Source organism: Tiliqua scincoides, chromosome 1 (genome assembly GCF_035046505.1).
Source record: "Tiliqua scincoides isolate rTilSci1 chromosome 1, rTilSci1.hap2, whole genome shotgun sequence".
Classification (NCBI taxonomy): Eukaryota; Metazoa; Chordata; class Lepidosauria; order Squamata; family Scincidae; genus Tiliqua; species Tiliqua scincoides.
In genome coordinates this window covers 141,492,351-141,505,188 of record NC_089821.1, presented here as the reverse complement: position 1 = coordinate 141,505,188, position 12,838 = coordinate 141,492,351, and positions in this window count along the sequence as shown.

The following is a 12,838-nucleotide window of genomic DNA, read 5'->3' as shown; positions in this document are numbered from 1 at the left end:
GGTTACCACAGCTGCTCTGCAGGGGCTTACTGGCTGATATGGCATCAGCAGCAGGCCACAGAGTAGCTGCAGCAAAGGCGGCCCATGCAGTATGATGTTGGACCATGAGATCCATCAACATATCATGCAGATAGGATTGAGCTATAAAGGCCAGTCGATTTGAGGACCTCTCTCTAGGATCATTTATGTTTCTAACAATATTGAGCTTCCCTTTTGCTATATGTTCTAAGTATTATCTTGCTTAAGATGATACCGCAGTTGTTTTGTATGAAGCTCATTGCACACCTCACATCAAAAGAAGCTGCTTGACTGCTCTGTTGTCACTGATTTTCGGTATGTAAGCTTGAATGGTGAAATGGGTCTCTTAACCAGGCTGCAATCTAGACTCCAATCTATGCACAGTTACTTGGGATGGGGGTACCCATTTCAGTGAATGGGGGGGGACCACCTAAAACAACAGCAACAATAATAGTAATAACAACTTGGTATTTATATACCGCCTTTCTGGTCATCGGATTACTCCTCTGACTTTATTCAAGGCGGTTTACATAGGCAGGCGTTTCTAAATCCCTTCAAGGGAATTTTTACAATCATAGAGGTTCTCTCTTTCAAGAAACAACCACATTTCAGAATGGATCTTCCTGGTTTGGTCTCACTTCTGGCCTCCAGTTCTCCCACACAGGCTGACAAGCAGCCCCATCTCTCACATGGAGGGCAGCCAAGACGCTTCTTCGCTCTCACCAAAGAGCAGGTGGAATCACTCAGCTCGGCTTGTCAGCTGCTTCAAGGTCTCCCCATTCAGGGAGCTGCTGGTGGCCTCGAACTGGCAACCTTCCGATGTTATCTTCAGGCTAACGGAGGCTCTACCCTCTAGACCAGACCTCCTGCCCAATAGGACTGACTTCTGACTAAACATGCTTATGATTGCACTGTTATACATGTAAGAGGCTGGCAAACCAATGTGCTAAGTTTCCAAAGTGCTTGGTTAAAAGATTGGTGCCACTGCCAACCAAGCTTCCCTGGTTTGATCTCTACACTGAATACCCAGGAAGATCTATGGCTGGAGGCAAACAATAGTTCTTAAAAGGGTTGAAAATGGTATGATTAGAGGCACCAGCTCCTGCTGTATAAATGCCCATTTCATTGGTTCCATTGCTATCTCTGGTCAAACCAATGTTGCAGGTTTTTGAAGCATTACAAAAATATTGTCAGATCTGTTTGTACAGAGGCAACCACGGGATGAGTGCCAGGTAATGATATTTTTATCATGCAGCTCTTGGGGGGGAGGGGAGATGGATACATTTCCTCCAGTTCATAATAGACATGCTGGCCTTGCCATGTGGTCTTTTTGGGCAAGAACCAAATATGGAAGAGTCCTAAATCTTGGGACAGATAATATTCTTCTTTCAGAGGTGACACAGTAGAAATATTGCATGTGGTGGGAACACTTTCTTCACTATTTTGCAATACTTCAAGAACCTGCAAAATGTGCAGGGAGGACAATGGAATAACAGAAATGGGTGTTTAGTCCTGGTGAAAGAATATCACACCACATGCAACTGGCTTAAAACTACTTCTTGACTTTAGAAGAGCAACAGGCAGGTAGATTCTGGTTGTGCCTCTTTCACTGCTCCTCCAGAAATGGCATTGATACTTCACCTCTTTTTCCCCTGAGCGCATTACAGAAGCAGAGCAAGACCTTTGAGAACTGGGTCTTGTGGCTTGATAACCGCAGTCAAAACCTACAACAGCAGCAAAGTAAATGACAAACAGCAGCGGAGGCTCCAAAGCTACAGTCTATGCCAAGAACAGCTGATACCTCCGGCATGTTTCACTTTAAAGCAAATACAAAAGGGATGGTTGAATGATAACGTTCTATTTCCCTGGCTTTGAGCAATTTCAGACCCATCTTGCTATGAACACAATGCATGAGTGTGTGTGCTTGTTGTTTCTTTAATTACTTAATGACACCAGTGAAAAGGATGAGAAGAGAGAGGATTCAGAGAGTGGGAAATTCATTCAAATGGTGATATAAAAATAATTGGACTACAAAGTCATGTTTTAGCACTTTCCCTAAAGCTTTACACAGGGGAACTGCTCATGGCCCACAACAATTTCAAATCCGTAGTTCTGGGGAATCGTACTATATAATCATAAAATTACACTTGAGATAAGATTTAATTATCATTTTCACCTTTTTGGCACCTTTAGAGAAGCAGTAATCAAAAGCCCTGGCAAGAACAGAAAATCACATCTAAAGAAGCACCCACATGCAATGAAGCTATTAAAAGAAGGACTAACCGCCATGCAGTCTTTAAAGAGGATTTAAATGCAATAGCTTTATTCAAAAATATTAAAAGTGACTGCTGTCTGATAGATTATAAGATATTCATGTCAGGCAAGACAGAAATGAAATAAAGTAGCATTACTCCCAAAGAGGGCTTTACATTGTCTTGAGCCAATGAGGCTGCTGGTTGGTACTAATAACTATATTTGCAAGATATGGTTGCAAATCACAAAGTTAAGGTTACAATTTATTTATTTATTTTCAAAGTTGCAGTCAGTGGCATAGCTAATGATCGTGTAGCCCGCTGCCAAGCTCAAAATGTTGCCCCATGCCTTTTTACCTTTTTATCCAGTTAGCAGGGGTAACTGTATATACATGGAAATGAGAGCTGACTCATATTACCACTTTATTGGTTTCACGCTGTATCATGATAACATGCCATTGCAACATATCAATAACATAATAACATATCATTGGCTGTCAGAACAAGCAGTCTTATAGGTCAGTTTTGAGTTAAGAAAATCCACTTTTTGTTCCATAAGGCAGTTGTGTTTTCATTTTCTGGTTAATTGGCCATAACTTTTGTAATACAGGTATTTATATACCGCCTTTCTTGGTCGTCAGATTTCTCCTCAGACTTTAATTCAAAGCGGTTTACATAGGTAGGCTGTTCTAAATCCCCATAGGGATTTTTTTTACAATTGAAGAAAGGTTCTATCTTTGAAGAACCACAACATTTCAGATGGATCTTTCTGATCTGGTATCACATTCTGGCCTCCAGTTTCCTCCCACGCAAGCTGAAAAGCAGCTCCTTCATCTCTCACATGGAGGGCAGCCAAGATCCTTCTTCGCTCACACCAAAGAGCAGGTAAAATAACTTGACTTGGCTTGTCAGCTGCTTCAAGTTCTCACCATAAACGGAGCTGCCAGTGGCCTCGAACAGGCGACCTTCGGATGTTATCTTCAGGCAAACGGAGGCTCTACCCTCTAGACCAGACCTCCTGCCCAGTTATTCTGATGCAGTTTGTTTCATTGCATTCTGCATTAAATTACCTTTCCAATGATATATAACATGATGGTATTATTCGTGCATACCAAGATTTTCACAATTTTGGTCACTAGTGTCCAGCTCAGCTTGTTGCCCCCCTAAAGCATGATGCCCGATGCGACTGCTACCTCCTGCACCTCCCTTAGCTATGCCAATGGTTATGGCTACAAGTCTATGCGCACTTACCAGAGACTAAGCCCCACTGAACACAATGGGTAAACATGTATAGGATTGCAATGTAAGATATACTTTGCATACACACACACACACGAACACGAACACGTACACGAGTTGTAACTATATAGTAAGCAATAACATAGGGAATTATTGCTAAGCACTTTTAAGCTTCATTGATTTTAATGGACTTTAAGTATGTGCTTAGCCCTACAGCTGATAGAAGTGGGACAAATGTGCCTGAATTTGGCTGGACTTTGCCCATTACTTTCACCTCCGTTAGGCTTAGCAAGGATGGCTTAAGGGCAGCAGAGAGAAGATTAACAGAGTCTACGTGTCCCTTTTGGTTGGACATTTTGATAAAAACAGTCACTTCACAACCATTAAATGGTGGATACATGTTTTCAAGCAGTAATTATTATCTGAAAAGCTCCTATATATGCCTTAATTTATGTTATAAATTTCAGCCACTTTGAAGTGCACCAGAAGGAGATATTGGACTAAGGAGAGATTATTTTATAAACCAAAGAACAAGCCGGTTCTCTACAGCACTGCATGTGCTGCTGGGACTCTTGTTCTAGCCAGAAGGTGATTGCTCTCAATCTCCTCAGAGACTGAAGAGAACGGAGATAGGGAATGCAGTCGGAACAGTACAATTTGCATTTCTTCCCTGTAGCTTCACTGAGCCAATATTCAGTATGCTACGCTTTGTAACAGACAAGAATGGTACGTCTTCTCCTTCAGAACAGAAAGGTAAATGAATCGTCCCCCAGTTTGGACACTTGTCTGGATGGGAATAGTCATTGTGTTCTCTTCCCTCCACTACACACTTAATATTAAGTGCAAGGCAGGCACTCCATGCAGCCTGCACATACTGTACAATATTTGCACAATTCTTTCCCCTGAGAAGAGGGACCAAGGACGCATAAATCAGGCTTATCTATGTCTCAGTATGCTGTGCCTGCATCACACATTATACAAGGTCCATAGGAAAAGGAGAATGCACCCATACCTCAGCCACGCAGGCAGTCAGCACCTAGGCAGGTATGTGAACTTGACCTTTCTGCTGGTTCACATCCTGGTGATCATACAACATATGGTCCATTTCTTAGAGCAGGGCACACCTATTGCCATCACCATGTCCTGCAATAATATTTAGCATTTATATAGTGATTTTGAGGTGTGCAGAGTGCTTCGCATGTGTTACCATAATGCAATAGCAGAGCCAGAGGTGGGGCGGAGCTATAAGTTGCACACACCGGTCTGAAACTTGCCATGTAAGCTGCCCCTTCCCCTCACTCTTGGAGCCTATCTGGAGGCAAAAGCTAAATGGAGGAGATGCCTCTGCATTGCTTTTACTCCTCGGAATGGCCCTGAGAGTGAGGGGAGGGGCAGCTTATATTGTAAGTTTGAGAGCTGTGCGGCACTTACAGTTCCACACACACACCCCCGGCTCTGCTACTGGTATAATGTAGTCCTTACACCAAATTTAAGAACATAAGAACAGCCCCACTGGATCCTGCCATAGGCCCATCTAGTCCAGCTTCCTGTATCTCACAGCAGCCCACCAAATGCTCCAGGGAGCACACCAGATAACCTCATCCTGGTGTGCTCCCTGAACTTGTAGTAATAAGTATGTTTCTCCCCATATTGCAGCTGGAGAGCTGAGACTGAGAGGGAACATCTCATCTAAGCCGCCTCGTGAATTCATGATAGAGGTGAGATTCAAACTGCGGAAGTCCTGATTCACTGTGCTGCACCAGTTCTCTAAAGAGAATAAGGACGACAGCATTTCTTTTTGATTCCACAAACTTGAATGGAAACAGCCACACTGCATGTTACATGCTACTGCGTGTATCTTTTATCTGTGGTTTCTCTGTTTCCATCTGAAAGTAGCTTCTACAGCGGCGGTTCCCAAAGTCCTCCATAGGAGTCCATCTTTGCAGGGATGGGGGGGGGGCGGATTGCAGTGACATGATTCCCAGGATTGTGCTGCTACTGGGACAGAAAGGGGTTTTACTGACCTGTAGCTAGTGCTACTCTCTGGGCAGTGTGGGGAACCCCGCAGACTCCTCTGCAGGGCTCCCCATGCCTCTGATTAACTAAAAACAGATCAGAAACCACTTCCAGAAAACCAGAAGTGGTTTCCTATCTCTACTTTTAGTTAATTGGAGGCTTGGGGAGACCTGCAGAGGCATCTGTGGGGCTCCTTGCACCTGCTGCAGGCCGGCACTAGCTTCAGGTAAGTAAACCCCCCTTCTGTCCCAGCAGCAGCATGATCCTGGGGATCACGTCGCTGCCATTCCCTCCACCCTCCCCCTTAAAGGGCCAGGGTTGAATGCTTCCCTGGCTGTTGGGTCTCACGCCACCAGCCTGGGAACCACTGCTCTAAAGGGAACATTCTGCATGGATGGTTTTAGAAAGGGTAAACAGGCCTAGTGTTCTATTATACCACTGATCTCGTCTGATCTCGGAAGCTAAGCAGGGTCAGGCCTGGTTACTACTTGGATGGGAGACCGCTTGGGAATACCGGGTGCTGTAGGCTTATACCATAGTCTTTCGAGACTGAAGGTTGCCAACCATTATTAAACAGGCCTAGGAGGAGTGGGCCATGAGTCAATCACCAGAGCCTCCTGGGTGGGTTGCCCAGTTGCAGGAAATAGGTCTGCACTACGCACAATGAAGGAATTTTCAGCTGGTTTATCTGAAGAGTAACATAAGTGAAGGGAACAGAAGAAGAGAACCGCTAAAATGAGCAGACAAATATAGGAGTACACTCAGTGAAAGTGAACCAGTTTGATTATGTACCTTCATTTCAGAAGTACCAAAGTTCTGGTGCCTGGAAGAAGCAGGAGGGGTGGGAACTGCATAGCCTGTAACATCTGAAATTCATTTTGAAGGAGACAAACAGCCACAGGAACCTTTTAGACAAACAGCATAATACACTTAAATGCCATCACCATAATGCAAATGGTAGCTCAGAATACAATGTTATAGCATTTGCATCTTGCTTGCTACAAAAAGAAATGACCATAAAAAGCTCTCTCTATGCCTTTTGTTTATAGCGTGAAAACAGAACAACATGCAGGGACCGTAGAGTGCCCCATGACCCAGAATCACTTTTGTTTCTCAGGACTAACTTTTAATATATCCTGTCAAGTGGAATTCTGTAGGAACTTTGTGGAAAGTTAAATTCTGGTCCGAAGCAGAGAAGGGAATAACTGCGAAATGTCAATGAAAATGAATACGAATTGCCTTTTTTCATGGGAAAACTATATCAGTTTCTCCTGCGTATATCTTCAGCATTGTCTGTCCAATCCATTTGCAGACTATGCAAGATCTCTCCAAAGCATTATGGTTGCCAAATTTCGGACAGGTAGCAACAAAGGGATCTGTTTTCAAGTACTTTCAAAAGGGCATACAGGCACAGCATGACTGCTTTCTTAACTAATGGTAAATAGAAATACTCCTGGCAGATGATCACCCAGGCACTCCCTAAATATATGAAAAAAGTACCAGATTAACAAACATATATTTTTGTTTTTTTGTGGAGGATGGAAATACTTGATATTTGCACAAGACAAAAATCTGCAGGTGCCAGACTCAGAAAAACAGGGTGCTGGAATAAAAGATCACAAGAATATTGCAGCAATGCAGGCCTCCAATCCTCTTCCAGTGCCCTTCCATTCCACCCTCTCCAGTGCCACAAGGAACAGACTGTAGAATGAAAACGTTCTGTATTTTATTTTTTTGAACATCCTACCCCTTACCATTCTGACACTGACTGTGAAGTTTAAGTGTCTCAAGAAGCCCTATCAGACTAGAAGGTGTACGAGGTCCAAACTGAAGAGTTTATGAGTCAATCATACCCAAAATGCCAATAGCGATAAGCTACCTTAAAAAGTTAAGGACCACTGAAATAGCATGTGTGAAACTTTTTGAGCGCTATAAATCACTGTTCAACTCATAGTCCAATTCTACCTAACTCCCTGCACGGCAATGCAGTGATGCCAACTGCATTGGTATCCCATGGGGGCGTTTTGGCATCTGCAGGCCTCCTCAGGGGAAGGAACACTTGTTCCCCATGGGTCAACTCGGACCTGTGCCAGTTGTTTGCTGGTGCAAGTTCACATGGACCTGTGAAAGAAAATCAGGCCTGGAAATGGGATTAGGATCCAGCAGGCACTGCTACTGCCAAACCCACTCCCTTCCCTGGCCTTATCCACTTTCCTCCCCACCTTCACCTTCACCCACCACCTTCTCACCCTGTCACCTCCCTGTTCTGCCCACTACCGCCCCGTCCCTTCCTGCCACCCCCCTCCTTCTTCATGTCCCTACATGAGGCAGCGGACATCCCCAGTTCATCATTGCGCAGACCCAGTTACTCGCATCTTCTGGTGGTGGCCAGGCTGCACACTCTGCTGTCATTGTGTTTATGATACCCAGAAAATACATCCCAGTGGTGTAACAAACAGATAGGATTGGGCTGTCTTTATTTAATTTTTTTTAACATTGTTAGCAACTTCCTCTCTCATCAGCCTATTAAGACAGCATAAATACATATTTGTATAAGTGAACTGCGATGCTCTATTAATACATTTCTCCACTGCAATATAAATGGCTTTCAAGCAGGCATGAAAATGCAGATAGCCCCAGCAAGTAAAACACCAGCAATGATAAATACAGTTCTGACTATTTTGTCTCTTGAAGGCAATGGAACTTTTAACCCTGATGGATTGCGAAAAAAGAGTCATGTTTAACACATGAAGAAAATTCTGTTTTATCGAGATCTAGGCAATTTCAGCAGCATTCAAAGCAGTGGGAAAGTATGCCTTAATACAGGGAATAAGGGAGCTGTGAAGAGCAAACACTGTCATGCCTTATACATACATACATTACACAAAGTAGGAGAATACTGTTTGCTGGCCTGCAAGACTCCTTTTCACATTGGCCAAGAGCAGAGTGAAAAATGATAATGCTGTCTGGAGGAGACTTCATTATCTTTCACTCACGGTGGCCAAAGGTTTTCTGGTTGAAGCAAACAAGGCCTCCTTATTACTTATCAGAGCCCAATTAACTTTATCTTGTTCATCAGAGCTCCAGCCGAAGCTAAGAGTTCAATAGTGCAGGCTAAGGGTGATAAGGAGGCATGAGTTTCAAGGCAGCATTTTAATCACAGGTTTTATAAGAGAGAAGGAACAATAAACTGTCCAAAGAACCAACTGACACAGTTCCCACTTCAGCAAGGTGGATGTGAAGCAACCCAAAGATTCAGGCTGAAGTCTTAAAAACAGCAACAACAAAGCAGGAGACAAAACATCTCACCATCTTCTCTTCTGGTCTTCTTCTCCATAATCTTTCCCATGTTCTGCACAGCACCATTACAGAGAGGGAAGAAAGGGGAAAAGGACCAGGAAAGAAGTGGGCAAGACAAAACATTCTTCTTCATCTCCTGCTATGCTGGGTTGCAGAGTGACAACTCTTATTTTCAACATAGTGTGTGGCCCCTGTGACCACATGGGTCCCTCAGAGCTGGCAGAGAAGGTCAGAGCAGTTAAATCTCATGAGGCTTGGAGTGAGCTGGGAGATCTTGGCGTGTCAAATGTCCAAAGAGCTGATGGGGCTGAGGACATTTGGGAAGGCAGGGTGAACAGACCAGAGGGAGATTCGAGAAACAAAGCTAGAGAGGGTGCTGAGAAGAGTGGATAGAAATAGAAGGAGATGGAGGTGGGGATAAAAGGCAGACAGAGGGATGGAGAAAAGAGAATACAAGACGCGTGAGAAGGCGATATGGGATGAGGCAAGAAAAAGGAGGGAGAACCCAAGGGGTTAGAATGAGCTGAAAACATACAGGTGGAAGGAAGGAGGACTTGCAAGGTTTGTAAGGAGACCAATTCCATCCATTTCAGTAGGAAAGTTAAGCAGATGCTTAAATTTTTCCCATTGGGAGTCAATGAAATATAAAAAGTGGTCCTAAGATTGAATCAGAAGAAAGTCCTTGTTTATTCAAAGGTGCTTAATCCCAGGTAAATATGCATAGGATGGCATCCTGAGAGAGAGCTACAATCCATCTGTTAGAATGAGGGTCTTGCCAAATTCCTATAGTGGAATGGAGGGTGAAATGCAATTTAATGGATGGCATTTAATGAAATGAATTAAAATGTAATTAGCAGGAATGAATGGGACTCCAAAATGAAATGTTTTTCCCCTTAGTAAAAGGAAGGGGAGGGAAGATAATCAGAACAGGTTGTCTTGATATGAATGCTTGAAGGAGATTACTTATATCGCTACTTAATAGTACCACAGATACTCGCCCATGTCAACCCCACAGATAAGTCGAGGGTAGGTTTTGAGCCAACAATCATGGAATTTTCTATGACCATCGGATAAGTCAGGGGTTAAACTTAAGGGGGTGTCTGAATATAGTTTTGTCTGATTTTATCCAAGGCCAGATCCTGAAAAATAACCTACCACTAATTGTTACCTAAGAACTGTAGTCTCTAATTTATTAAAAACACAGTAAAAGATCATAAGATACATTTTTATTCTTTTTAAAATTCTGGTCTTCACCACCTTTTTGTAAACACTATCAGAGTAAGTGCACTGTAAGCAACATACCAGTGGTTCCCAACCTGTATTCTTGTACTCCCAGGGACACTCAGCAGGACCTTTAGGGGTACTTGAAAAAGAATGGAATAATGGCAGAAAAAGGCAGACCTTGCTCCAGAATGCCTTGCAAGACAGGAATGTCTTGCAAGGACCAGCAAGGCAGGAAGGGAGGTAGCTAGTTGGCTGTGAAAGCCCCACCAATAGCTAGTTTTTGGTCATCAATTCATGTATGAATCAGTGATTGAAAACCAGCACAGTAAAAAAGCTGAAACACAATATGGAAAGTGATCAATCACCCAGAATTTCTCAGGACACTTCTGGTGCAAAACAGTGCAAAGGCAGAGTCTTCTTTTCTTCAAACAGATGAAAAGAGAAAATATGTGATGAAGTCTGGGCTTTCATATGGAGGAGATGAAGGCTTGTCTTACTAATTACAAACATTTTGCTAATAGGAATTTATGGAAATGGGCTGCCAAGGGATATGCAAGTGAAAAAGGTTGGGAACCACTGCAGGAGATCCATGAATCAAATCCACCTTTAAGGTGTCTGGCGTGTTAAGCCAGAAGCTCTACATACAGCATATAACACATAACTGGGAGTGTGCAATTCAATTCACAGCAGAGAGATGAGATATTTGCAACCCTTTTTACTCAGAAGTAGACCCACTGCTTTCCATGGGTGTTATTCTGAAGTCATGGTGCACTGAATTGTAGCCTGGGAAGGAGGGTCCCTTCCTGGTGTTTCCAAAAACAGACCTGCTTTGCAAGCATTTGCCAAGCAGAACCAGAACCAGCTGCAGCAGAAGGAAGGAGAATAAAAAGTAACTTTGGCTGGAATTTCCCAGTTGCTAAATGAAAGAGGCAAAAAGACAAATGAAATTGTAAGTAAACAAGAAAGGATCTCTGCCCTGCCTGCCTGGTGCCTTCCTGCTGCTTGAGAAACTTGGGGCCTGCCTGCCTGCCGCTTGAGAAACGAAACTGTTCAGAGTTGAAAGGCTTTGCCCTCTGATTGACCCAGAGATAAGGTAAAGTGATAATTTGAGCTTGATTACTTGGCAAAAATTTATGTACTATACTTGAGTATCTATGGTAATTACAAGGGAAATTGAGACTGGAATTCTAGGCACACATACCTATTCAATCCACCTATTCAGTGGGACTTACTGAACAGTAAAGATGCTTGAGAGCAGACTGTAAGAACTGGTAGCAATTGACAGCTCATGACTGAGCCATCTAACCATGTGGTGTTTTATTCCAAACAAACTGTAGTGTATATAACACTGTATAACAAAAGGCAGTGAATGAAAACATGATCCTGACATCAGACGTTACTACCCATGTGTATATCTGCACTGAGAGGTTTTAAGTTTTGATGTAATAAAATCTATTTGAAGTTTAATAGTAGCTGATCTTTGGCAGAAAATACCTCCACTTTATTAATCACACAAACATTCAGTTGATGTACCTTCTGATGTCTATAAAATGCACATGAAACTTTATGACGAACTGTCAGTGATAGATTTACTTCCATAATACTCAGTAAACATACACTTGCTTATAACAGTTGTTCCACATCCTTTTTTTTTTTATGTCCTCTCATGAATCCATTCCTTAATAGCTGCATTCGGTCTGTGCATTTCTTGGGAATTTTGTCTTTTTCTTACTTGCTTAAAGACCATTGTCCTTTGGCTCATGCCCTTCGCTGCCACGTGAAGTGTGCAATAATTGCTCAGACATGCACTGTCTATTGTGCCTTATTGCTTAAATATTTTTTAAGAGCTCAACTAGGAATTTTGAGAGAGGAACTCAAAAGGCTCACTGCTTCATAAAGTATTAACAGTGCTAAGAAATGAGGGAGGGAGGAGGGAGAATAAACCTCTTCTGTTGAACCAAAAATCCACTGTGGAGAATGGAGTGGAGTGCCCACCTAAGGGCCCAGTCCTATCCAACTTTCCAGCACTGGTGCAGCTGCACTGTAGTCCCAAGGTAAAGGGACAAATGTTCCCATACCTTGAGGAGGCCTCTGTGACTTTCCCCTCGCTGCAGGATGCAGCACATGTCCCATTGGTACGGCTGCATCAGCCCTGGAAAACTGGATAGGATTGGGCCCTAATCTGAGTAGTTCTATTACAGGAGATGTTATTAGCACAGAAGGCCTCTGCCTGTGCTTAGATGTCATTAATGACCAGATAATTTACAATGCTTATTCATGCAGCCAGACATTCACACTCAATGCTAACAAAGCAAAGCAACTGTGCTACTAGATCAAGTTGTGTTGTTTTCAACTTACTTAAACTCCCACTATTTCAGTACTTTAGACTTGTCTAATGCCAGAGGATTAACAGAAAACAGTGTTTACATGAAGGGCTGCACTATTGGGTCAGGTGAAAAATCCATCTCGTCCAGGATTCTGTTTCCAACATGTACTAGAGATACACTTTCAAGGCAGAAAGGTAGCAGCGATTTGTCCCCAACGCCCAGTTTTCAGAGAGAAGTTGCCTCTGATGCTGTCAGGGCTAATAGCAATTAACAAATACCTTTAAAAATGCCATCCAAGCTAATGATCATTGCCATGTTTGGTGGTCGTGAATTCTATATGTGACTGATGAAAAGGACTCTTGTTTCCTATATTAAAGTGTTGATGAAAGAAAAGGAATAAATAATAATGCAAAGAGACAATCCTCAGAGTTTATCTTCATTGCTCCCTATCTCTAATAGCTC